We start from the raw sequence: 12,013 nt of genomic DNA on the forward strand, positions 1-12,013 counted from the left end.
CTATGCCCTAGTCCCTTATAATATATGATCAGACTTAGAGTACCACAAATGTCTTTTGCATCAAACAAGATTTTACTTGAGCTACTGTCAGACCGTGCTGTTGCCTCAGTTTCCCCTTCTTGGCTTCTCAAAAGCTGTCAGAGCCTTGCAAGTCAAATAACACCACTCCTTGGGGCCTTGTTTACTAAAATAACATCGCAGTTTGAACATATGCTTAAATCAAAACATGTCTTTCCCCACAGTTTATACATTCTTTTGGTGGGCTCACTATTTCTTTCCCAAAAATCAGATCCTGCTGCCTAGTGTTTCCTAAAGTCTTTCTCTAAGGCTTCTAGTCCTATTTCTCACTGCAGGTAGCTTTAGGGCCTTTTCATCTACCTGATGCGTAAAGCCCCACTCTTGAGAAACCTACAAGAAGGAATTGTCACTAATCAATGCCTCTCAAATCCATGGATCACCTGTGGTCTGCAAAGGTTGAAGTTCTTGCTAGATTATTTAATGCTCCCTTCTGTCCTTGAAAGCTATGAAAATACTGACTGCTCACATGGTGCTGGCTCCTCCTTCTTGTTTCTAGCTGCTTCAGCACATGAATAGACAGCTAAGAATACCTGAGACACTTTCCTAGTATTACTTTTCCATGTAACCAATTGCTGTCATTACTATATGGTACATAAATCATCCAGAATCATAACTATGGGAGGAGGTGTTCTATGAGAAAACGAAAGGGACGAGAGGTGTCCAGAAGACCACCTCTCTTTTAAGTTGTGGTCTACACTATTAAAATATTTGGAGAATTCCTGCCCTAGATAATTTTTTTAAATCTAATATTTTCAATCCCTCCTCCCCCACTGAAGAAATGGGTCTTCAAGAGGGCTCTAAATGAGGAAAAGTGGTGGCCTGGTGCACAGGGGAATTAGAGGTCATTCCACAGAAAAATGTACAAAGACAGCAGTGTAAAAAGAAGCCAAAGGGCTTGTTGAGGTTGATATCCTTGTTCAGAGTGAAAAACGACCAGAGGCAACATCACAGGAGAGGAGAGCCAAGATGTTATGCAGGGCCTTGAAGGCAAGGATGTTTATGGACTTGATATTGTCAGAATAATCCGAAGATGGGGGGAGTGCTGTGGTCTGACTGGTAGACAAGAAAGATAAGTTTTCTGTAATGTTTTTGATGGATTGAAAGGAAGCAATAAGGGCTGAAGGGAGACTGGAGAGGAGGAGGCTACAGTAGACAAGACTAGAGATAACCAGGCAGTAGAGAAGTGCTTCAGCCAATAGGAGGGAAAGGAAGGGTCAGATTTTCGAAATGTGGAGAAAAAAGTAACAAGGATTAGTAACAGGCTAGATGTGTGGGGAGCTGTGATGTAGTGCCCACTCACCTGAAGGGTTAAGGTTGCTTGGAAGGGGCAAATTAACCTAATAGGCCACACCTGGGGGAGAATTAGGATGGCTATACAAACCCTAATGGAAGATAAAGCTCAGCTGGGCAGATGTAGGCTGGGCTGGTATGAAGCTAGGAAGCTGAGAACAGAAGGCCTGTAGTCACTTTCTGTGCTTAGAGAGGGAAAGGCAGAAACCAGGAGGCTAATAGAAGCCCTGGGATCCTGGCCCTGACTGAAGGGTATACCCAGAGGAGGGTGAAGAAGGAACCTGATAGAGACAAAGTACAAAGCAGACCTGGGAAAAGCAGTGAGGTTTGGGACAGTGCAGACCTTGACTACAGATTGTAGGGTCCCTGAGCTATAATCTAGAGTAGTGGGCAGGTGGGCCCACCTTGGTTCCTCTACCATCCCCTGGGGAAGTGGCACAGTCAGGGCATTGAATAGGAAAGCTACCTGAGACTGTTTATATGGAGAGACTTTGATTACCCCCCTTTGAAAGGGGAAAACACATAGTGATCTATCTGGAGGGGCCAAGCCACAAAGAGTGAACACTCTGAGGAGGCTGTGGGGCATACAAATGAGTGACGAAAGGGAGTGTCAAACCTGGAAGGAGCTGATGCCCAGAGCAGCCAGGAGGAGGCACCCTAGCAGTGAACGACCTTGTGCCAGGAGCCTACATTATTTGCTTTTAAATAAAGCTGAAGGTTCAGGAATGAGAGAATATGCAGGTTGAGTCTATTAAATATTTTTGCTGCTAATTACAGTGCATGTTTGGCCTCTGCTTATTCCTGAGGTCACAGAGAGAACAAAATCTACGTCACTTTATTCTTCAGAGTCACCCGAAGTGATAATTAATCTGTGCAGGATCTCCACACTTTAGCAAAATGCCCTTTTCAGTCCATTGTTTGCAATTTGCATTTTTGAAGGGCATTTTGGGCAGACTGTCATCACCATGCTAAAATAATTGTACTTTGCTTTTGGTAATGAAGCCTGCATTTTTGTTCATTTGCAATTGTGGCTTTTTTTCTCCCCTCTGAATATCATTTCTATTTCCTGCTGGCACATTAGTGCTGGATTGTGTGAGAAGTGATGATTTTCTAACTTTAATGGCTTTTTCAATTCTTTTAACTAACTCAGCAGTCCTATCAAGGGTTGAATCATGTTCCAGCTGCAGGAGTTCTCTTGCAATTATTTCTCTAATTCATTCTGGTAAATACAAGGTCAGTGGTTAATAAAGTATTTACCATTCATTATTGGTTAAGTATATGGTTCCAGACTTCACATGTTTAATGGAAGACAGCCTGGAGGAAGCATGGGCTGCAGTGGCAGCTGTATGCTAATGACAGCAAGCCTTACATATACATCCCTTCTGTTCCTGCCAGGGTGGTGAAGTGGTGTGCCCAAAGGTTGATGGATAGTGGGATGTAAATGAGGGCTGTTGTAATAATTGAGCCTACAAATTTAGCCTCATGGTGAGCTCAAATGTAAGAAGTGAGTGGAAGTTCATAAGATATCACAGGAACTTATTACAACAAATGTTGATGGGAAAAGGTACAAAAGAGAAAAATTGCATTAGTTCAAATAAAAAGGCCTACTGATAAAATTCAAGGATTGTTAAAATTGCACCAAGAACACAAGAGATGTGGGACTGAAAATTAATGGCCCAAACTTGGTGCATTGGAAGTTAGGCCTACTTAGAGGGCAAAATAACGATGGAATGCGCAATTCCACCCATAGCTCCTTTTTGGGCTTCTTACTCCTCACTGGGGAGGCCTCAGTTGGAGCATGGTGTCCTGTTCTGGGTGCTTTAGGAAAGATGTGGACAAACAGGAGCGAGTCCAGAGAAGAGCAACAAAAATGATCGGTTTAGAAAACATGACCTATGAGGAAACGTTAAAAAACTAGGTATGTTTAGTCTTCGGAAAAGAAGACTGAAGGGGGACCTGATAACATGCTTCAGATATGTTAAGGGCTGTTACAAAGGACTGTGATTAACTGTTTTCCAAGTCCACTGAAGGTAGGGCAAGAAGCAATGGGTTTAATTTGCAGCAAGGGAGAGTTTAGGTTAGTGATTAGGAAAGCTTTCTAAGGCCTGGTTTACACTATGAGTTTATGTCAGATTTAGCAGCGTTAAATTGAATTAACCCTGCACCTGTCCACACAACGAAGCCATTTTTTTCAACATAAAGGGCTCTTAAAACCTATTTCTGTACTCCTCCCCAATGAGGGGATTAGCGCTGAAATCGACATCATCGTTTCAAATTAGAGTTAGTGTGGACTCAATTCGAAGGTATTTGCCTCTGGGAGCTAACCCACAGTGCACCATTGTGACCGCTCTGGACAGCACTCTCAACTCGGATGCACTGGCCAGGTGCACAGGAAAAGCCCCGGGAACTTTTGAATCTCATTTCCTGTTTGGCCAGGCGAGCTCATCAGCACAGGTGACCATGCAGTCCCAGAATCGAAAACGAGCTCCAGCATGGACCGCACGGGAGGTACTGGATCTGATCGCTGTATGGGGAGAGGAATCTGTGATATCAGAACTACGTTCCAAAAGATGACATGCCAAAACATTTCAAAAAAATCTCCGAGGCCATGAAGGACAGAGGCTACAGCAGGGACGCAACACAGTGCTGTGTGAAACTTAACGAGCTCAGACAAGCGTACCAGAAAACCAAAGAATCAAACAGACGCTCCGGGACAGAGCCCCAGACATGCCGCTTCTATGCTGAGCTGCATGCAATTCTGGGGGGGAGGTGCCACCACTACCCAACCCCTGTCTGTGAACTCTGATGATGGGGTACTCTCCGCCATGCCTGAGGATTTTGCGGACGGGGAAGATGAGGAGGAGGACGAGCTTGAGGAGAGCACACCGTTCTCCCTGACAGCCAGGATCTTTTTATCACCCTGACTGAAATACCCTCCCATCCCAACGAAGCCAGAAAAGGGACCTCTGGTGAGTGCACCTTTTTAAATGTAATACATGTTATAAAAGCAAGCATTTTTATAGCCCTGAGGACTTGGGATGCATTCGTGGTCAGTACAGCTACTGGAAAAGTCTATTAATGTGTCTGGACTAGAAATCCTCCAGGAGGTACTCTAAAAGCCTTTGCAGAAGGTTCCTGGGGAGAGCAGCCTTATTCTATCCTCCATGGTAGGACACTTTACCACGTCATGCTAGGAGCAAGTAATCTGGTATCACTGCATGACAAAGCCTGACAGCTTATGGTCCCGGTGTTTGCTGGCATTCAAGCAACATCCGTTCTTTATCTCTCTGTGTTATCCTCAGGAGAGTGATATCGTTCATGGTAACCTGGTTGAAATAGGGGAATTTAATTAAGGGGACTTTCAGAGGTGGCCGTTCCTACTGGGCTGTTTGCCTGTGGCTGAAAAGAAATCCTCCCCGCAGTTAGCCACATGGTGGTTGGGGGGAGGGCATTGGCGCTGAGCTGTTCGCGTCTGGCTAGCAGGGATCTTCCCTGATACCAGCCTCGCGGTGGGGTGAGGGGTAAAGCGATCATCCCAGAGAATTGGATGGGCGGGGGGTTAGTTTGGTTTCTGCTGCTGCACGTTAACAGGAAAACCACAGCACTAAATGGCCAACTCAATGTGCTTTGCTTGGTATGGGAGCGGAGGGTGCTGCTGTTACGAAGGTTGCAGAAGCCGAAAGACTATGGCTTACCATGGCCGCCTGTAAGCCGAATTCTGTTGCCCGGCTCTGCGTGTGTGATCTCTAACACCAAAGCCGCAGGCACTCAATATAAGATGCAAAATGCGACCTTGTACCAAAATCACATGTGCTATGTAATGTGAATAGTGGTGTTTACCGTGAGAGAGTATAGCCATAGTTCTGTAAAATGTATCTTTTTGAATACTTCACTCCCTTTTTTTCCTCCAGCACATGTTTGAAGCCTCCCTCCTCCGTCCCAAAGGCTATCTCAGATAAGGCGGCAAAAAAAACGCACGCGCGATGAAATGTTCTCTGAGCTCATGCAGTCGTCCGGCACTGACAGAGCTCAGCAGAATGTGTGGAGGGACACAATAGCAGAGTACAGGAAAGTGGCCGACGAACATGAGGAGAGGTGGCGGCAGGAAGATCAGAGGAGGCATGAGGAAATGCTGGGGATACTGCGGGATCAAACGGACATGCTCCGGCATCTGGTGGATGTTCATGAACAGCAGCAGGATCACAGACTGCCGCTGCAGCCCCTGCTTAACCGCCCTCCCTCCTCCCCAAGTTCCACAGCCTCCCCACCCAGACGCCCAAGAACGCGGGTCAGGGGAGGCTCCGGGCACCCAACCACTCTGCCCCATGGACAGCCCAAGCAACAGAAGGCTGTCATTCAACAAGTTTTAAAATGGCCTTTTCCTTCCCTCCTACCCTTCTCCCACACCCCACCTGGGCTACCTTGTGAGTTATCTCCCTATGTTTATAATCAATAAATAAAGAATAAATGTTTTTTAAACAATAGTGACTTTATTTCCTATGCAAGCAAGCTGTGATCGAAGGGGGGAGGGCGGGTGGTTTACAGGGAATTTAGAGCCAACCAAGGGGGTGGGTTTTTATCAAGAAGAAACAAACAGAAGTGTCACACTGTAGCCTGGCCAGTCAGGAAACTGGTTTTCAAAGCTTCTCTGATGTGCACCGCTTCCTGCTGTGCTCTTCTAACCGCCCTGGTGTCTGGCTGCACGTATTCAGAGGCCAGCAATTTGCATCAACCTCCCACCCCGCCATAAACGTCTCCCCCTTACTCTCACAGAGATTGTGGAGCACACAGCAAGCAGCAATAACACTGGGAATGCTGGTTTCGCTGAGGTCTCAGCGAGTCGGTAAACTGCGCCCGTGACCCTTTAAACATCCAAATGCATGCTCTGCCATCATTCTGCACTTGCTCAGCCTATAGTTGAACAGCTCCTGACTACTGTCCAGGGTACCTGTGTACGGCTTCATGACCCAGGGCATTAAGGGGTAGGCTGGGTCCCCAAGGATAACTATAGGCATTTCAACATCTCCAACAGTTATTTTCTGGTCTGGGAAGTAAATCCCTTTCTGCAGCTGTTTAAGAGTTCCTGAAGACGCAAACATTATGAACCTTTCCCGGCCATCCCACATTGATGTTGGTGAAACGTCCCTTGTGATCCACCAGTGCTTGTAGCACCACTGAAAAGTATCCCTTGCGGTTTATGTACTGGCTGCCCTGGTGGTCCGGTCCCAAGATTTAGATATGCGTTCCGTCTATAGCCCCACCACTGTTTGGGAATCCCATCTAGTATGACCTGCACATTTCCCAGAGTCACTACCTTCGATAGCAGCAGCTCAATGATTGCGTTGGCTACTTGCATCACAGCAACCCCCCCAGTAGATTTGCCCACTCCAAATTGATTACTAACTGACCGGTAACTGTCTGGAGTTGCAAGCTTCCACAGGACTATTGCCACTCGCTTGTGAACTGGGAGGGCTGCTCTCATCTTGGTATTCTTGCACTTCAGGGCAGGGGAAAGCAAGTCACAAAGTTCCATGAAAGTTCCCTTACGCATGCGAAAGTTTCGGGGCCACTGGGAATCATCCCAAACCCGCAACACTATGCGGTCCCACCACTCTGTGCTTGTTTCCCGGGCCCAGAATCGGTGTTGCACAGCATGAGCCTGCCCCAGTAACACCATGATCTCCAAATTGCTGGGGAACGCGGTTTTAGAGAAATCTGTGTTCATGTCCTTATCACACCTCCTTGCCTGTTTTTTCAGGTGCTGGTTCTGCATAAACTGCACGATAATGTGCGAGGTGTTTACTATGGTCATAACTGCTGCGGCGAGCTGAACAGGCTCCATACTTGCCGTGCTATGGCGTCTGCTCGGGCAATCCAGGGAAAAGGGCGCAAAATGATTGTCTGCTGTTGCTTTTATGGAGGGAGGGAGGGTTGACTGATGACATTTACCCATAACCACCCGCAACAAATTTTTGGCTCCATCAGGCATTGGGAGCTCAGCCCAGAATTCCCATGGGCAGCAGGGACTTCGGGATAGCTACCCACAGTGCACCGCTTGGAATGTCGACGCTTGCCACGGTACTGTGGACGCACACCACTGAATTAATGTGCTTAGTGTGGATGCATGCACTCAACTTTATACAATCTGTTCTCCGAAATCGACTTCTGTAAAATCAGAGTACTTTCATAGTGTAGACATGGCCTAATAGTTAAGGGTAGTTAAGTTCTGGAACAGGCTTCCAAGGCAGATTGTGGAATCCCTGTTGTTGGAGGTTTTTAAGAACAGCTTGGACAAACACCCGTCAGGGATGATCTAGATTTACTTGGCCCTGCCTCAATGCAAGGGGCTAGACTTGATGACCTTTTGAGGTCCTTTCCAGCCCTACATTTCTACGATTCTTTGAAAAGAAAAGACTTTAAAGGAAAAAAATCAAGTAGAAGAAAGAAGCTGCCTGCCAACAACCACTGCAGTGAGCTTTACCATCATATCTGCCACCTCCACCATCCCCTGGGACCCCAGGATCTACCATAAAACCACTGGGCCTTCATTGTCCTGATCCCAAGAGATGTTCTGAGCAGAACAGAGAGAGGAACCTGGATGATATTGCCACCTCCACCCGACTAGCCTCAGCTAAATCCCAAACACCATCTGGGATGTGAGATTTTGTCACACACACACATCCCACTTTGTATGTCCTTTCCCCCCCCCCCCAACCCCAGCTTGCTTTCTTTCTTTCTTTTCCTATCACTCTCCTTTTGCCTTTTGTTTAGTCAGCCAAGACTATACTCCAACAGTGAGGCTGCAAATGAGAGGCAACCATTGCTTAATTTGTAATAAAAGAGGTGCTGGGGTGCAAGCAATTTTTTTTTACTTTTACATAACTCAGGCAGCAAGCCCAGAGGTGCTAGGGCTATGAATGGCCAAGCCTAGAGGTAAACCCTGGCACAAATTAAACATTGGAGTAAACACCAGAGACAGAAGCTTCATGTTCTCTCTTTTCTCTCCCCTCTTGTGTGTGTTTGTCTGGTTTTGTCTTTTAGGAAATGGGATTGGAGTTCTGCAATAACAGCTCCAGCCCATCTCAACCCACTTCTCTCCTCCCCAAAAAGAACAATTATTACCACCGAATAAGTGGTTAAGTGTGTGTGTGTGTGGGGGGGGGGGAGTGTTCCTTTTAAAAACTCTCTCCAGCTAAAGGGAAGGAAGCAAGGAATGTTGTTAAAATTGAAAGCCTTTTTTAATACTCTATATTTCAAATGCTTTAACCTTTCCCCTCCCTTCTTTTCTGTATTTTTAATAAAAAGTTAAAAATACTTTTAATGGTGTTTGCCATGGTACTAAGCAGGCTGAGATCTCTGTAAACCAAACCCTGACCCTGGTTTAATGCTGTTTAATGATGGACAGTGAAAGGATCATGTTAACACCTTTGATTCTTTTGGCCCATATATTCCATCTAATAGAACGAGGGTAAGTGGCTGAGACTTTGATTACCATATAGAACATTTCATCTTGATCGCGTTTGGAAATTGTAGCTTATACCTAATGCAGTGGGCTACTATTGCACAGTATTTCTCACCAAGAACATACTAAATGTGTGATCCATAATCAGTACTGGATACTAGTTGATTTTTTTAAAGTGAAGATTACTGTGTTAAGCTATGAACCCTGAAATGATTTGGGCCACAGGGCCTGGAGCAACTGCCATTCTCCCCATAGGATTCCACAGCAGTAACTGTCTCTCTCGGATAGAAACTCTAGGAGTGGCCGGGGAGTTCAAATAAATCAAAGCACAGACCAAAAACCACAAGATAATGTTTAAAAAAATTATTTGGGCCAGTCCCATGACTTTTGGCCTTTGGGGGTTTGAGATCCTGTTCTGGGCTGAGATGGGAAAAAGGAAGGAGCTGATCTTAATCAACTTTCCATATGAGGATTGCAATGTGAGGTATCCAAAACCCCAAGAAATCCTCATAATGAGAAATATTGCATATTCATGCAGGAAGCAAGCCTTCACTAGGGATTAATTCCTCTGCTCTCTTTGTCTATTGTTCTTCTCTAGACTCATTCTCCAAGTTCCCTGACTGTGCCTAAGTATTCATTGCATCTACTAACTCCTGTTCTATTCAGTCCATATTAGATTCAGCACCCATGTTGTGGGGGATAGACAGATGCTAGAAATCCATGGATCAAAGGTGGTGTCAAAAAAAGTCCCAGAACACATGCCAAAAGTAAAATAATATTTGCAATATGAAATGGTAATGTAGTACAAGTAGAAAGCTAGTCATTCTGTGATCACTTAGTCCAGTGCTTCTCATTTCCTCACCTAAATATGCAGGTAACGTTACACTTTCATATTTTTCATGGTGCCAAAATGTTTTAAAATCAATTGTTTAATAAGCACAAATTTGAAAACCACGTTAGGTATAAAGGCCAAATAGGTAGCAGACCTAACAACTGCACAGTTCTGCTAAAGGCATTCACTTCTCTCTGTCAGCTGAATTTGGGTACTAGGAAGGAGCAAATGGTCTAAATGTACCTTCTGTGCTTTTGTCTTTGCTGATACTCCCCATGATCAAGGGTATTACATAGACACACTTATGTACATACTATCATATACTAGCCTCTACAAAAGGCTACGTACCCTCCCATTGCTGACCAGTTAGTGCATTTCCCACTCCTCAAGTGGAATGCATAGTTTTGGTTGTGGGCTGTGTTGCTTTCTTCTTTTAGACAACATATTTTCCTGCTTAAGCTTGTTCTCTGGCATCAAACAAATCAAACCCCAAACTAAAAAAACTCTTTTTAAAATTGTTTAAAACATTCAATGTTGGATGCTGCATCCCTACTAAAACACTGCAAAAATCAGGGGGATAAAAGGTTTTGTAAAGGTTTTTCTCTCCTTACCTTTGTTACTGCTTCTCCTTCTCTTTCCTAACACCCACGCACACTTTCACACATACGCATACAAAGATGTTAAAGTTTTATCAAGCACACACATAAAATGAGATCCATTTCTGCAGGTGCAGTGAAATACAGTATTGAGGGTCATGGCAAAAGACAGAAGCAAAGCAAACTGAAGCTCTTTTCAATAACATGCAAGGTTATGCGGAACATACTGGCATTTACAACTTACAGAAATAGCAAAATAACACTCAACTTCATAAACTGACTACAAAGCATTTGATTGTATTTACATCTTTTACAAGAGAGATCTATTTTGTCTTTTGACATTTACCACCAAAATATTTGCATTTCCTCCCATGACAATGAATTCAAATCCCTGTGTAAATACATTTGGATTTTCTCCAGTAATATTCATTGCAATCAAATGTAAGAAATTATTGTCATAACAGTACAGGAAAAGAGATGGAAATTCAAGAGAGGTAAAAAGGAGAATTCACACAATATGTGCTCTGCTGCGCACACCAAACAACTGTTCAGGTGTTCCTGGTCTTTCACACTTCAGGTCAGAAAACCTTTGCAGTATAGCTGAAATAACATATTCACCATGGGCTGGGTAGGAGTAGAATAGGTCTTATATTGCTCAACAGTGAGCTCTCTGCTTGAAGAAGACATATACTGTCTGCAGAGGGAGGCCTTTCCACTCCTGCTTGGCTGAACACTGAAAGAGACAGTGGGCTGGTGGTTACCAATGGATTAATGACGTACCCTGTCAGGAAATTATGCTTCAACTGGTGCAGGATACTCTGTCTTGCTGTTCTGCTCTCACTACAGAGGCTACCTAGCTACAGGTCAGTCTCCAGAGTGACCTTTGGATAGAGCGAATCGGGGCGACCACTCTGGGCCCCACGCTTTGGGAGGCCTGTGCTTTGATAAAATTGGGACTGTCCTGTTATTTAGCCCTTTGTCCTGACCAATGTACGATGGAGATGCCATTTGTCCCAATATTCAGGTGAGGAGGCAGGTGGGGAGAGGAGACGAATGAGGATGCGAGTGGCAGGTGGGAGTGGGTGAGGAGGCAGGCAGGTGGCCCGGACAGATGGGAAGGAAACTAGCAGGGAGGCAAGTGGCGAGCAGGCGGGTGAGGAGGCGAGTGGCCGGCGGGCAGACACCAAGGAGGCGAGAGGCGGTTGGGTGGGTGCGCACAACAGGCGAGGAGACTAGTGGGAAGGCTGATTTGTCCTGGGCTCCGCGCCTGCTAGGGACAGTCCCGTCCAGAGTCACTGCTGCCTATACACATTGTCAAACTTAGTTGACGGGACCCAAACAACCTTCCTGTCAGCAAGGGTCTGAGGTGGCCTTCAATTCCTGGAGGCCCAGATGATGCCCACACCATACGGACACCCTTTATTTTTCAATACATAAAAGCTACTCAGAAACTGACAATCTAACTGCAAACAGTAATACCCCCACAAAAGGCAGAAGAAAAGAGAAAATGATAGGGGAAGCATCAAGAACCCTGTGTGTAATCAGTCCAAACTCGCTGCGCTTTTGGTGGTTAGAAGGAACTGATGGAGAGTTGGGGCTGTCCCCCCATTAATGCCCTCAGAAACCTGCACAAGGGAGGGGAGTGAGTGGGAGCGAATGAGCTGCTCCGCTCTCTAGAAGATTCCAGGTGCAGATGCCTTGATCCCACAAGTGGGACTACGCAGAGTTGACACTCTTCAAGTAACCCACTTTTTC

This window comes from Lepidochelys olivacea (genome assembly GCF_965140295.1).
Source record: "Lepidochelys olivacea isolate rLepOli2 genome assembly, chromosome: 4".
Lineage (NCBI taxonomy): Eukaryota > Metazoa > Chordata > Testudines > Cheloniidae > Lepidochelys > Lepidochelys olivacea.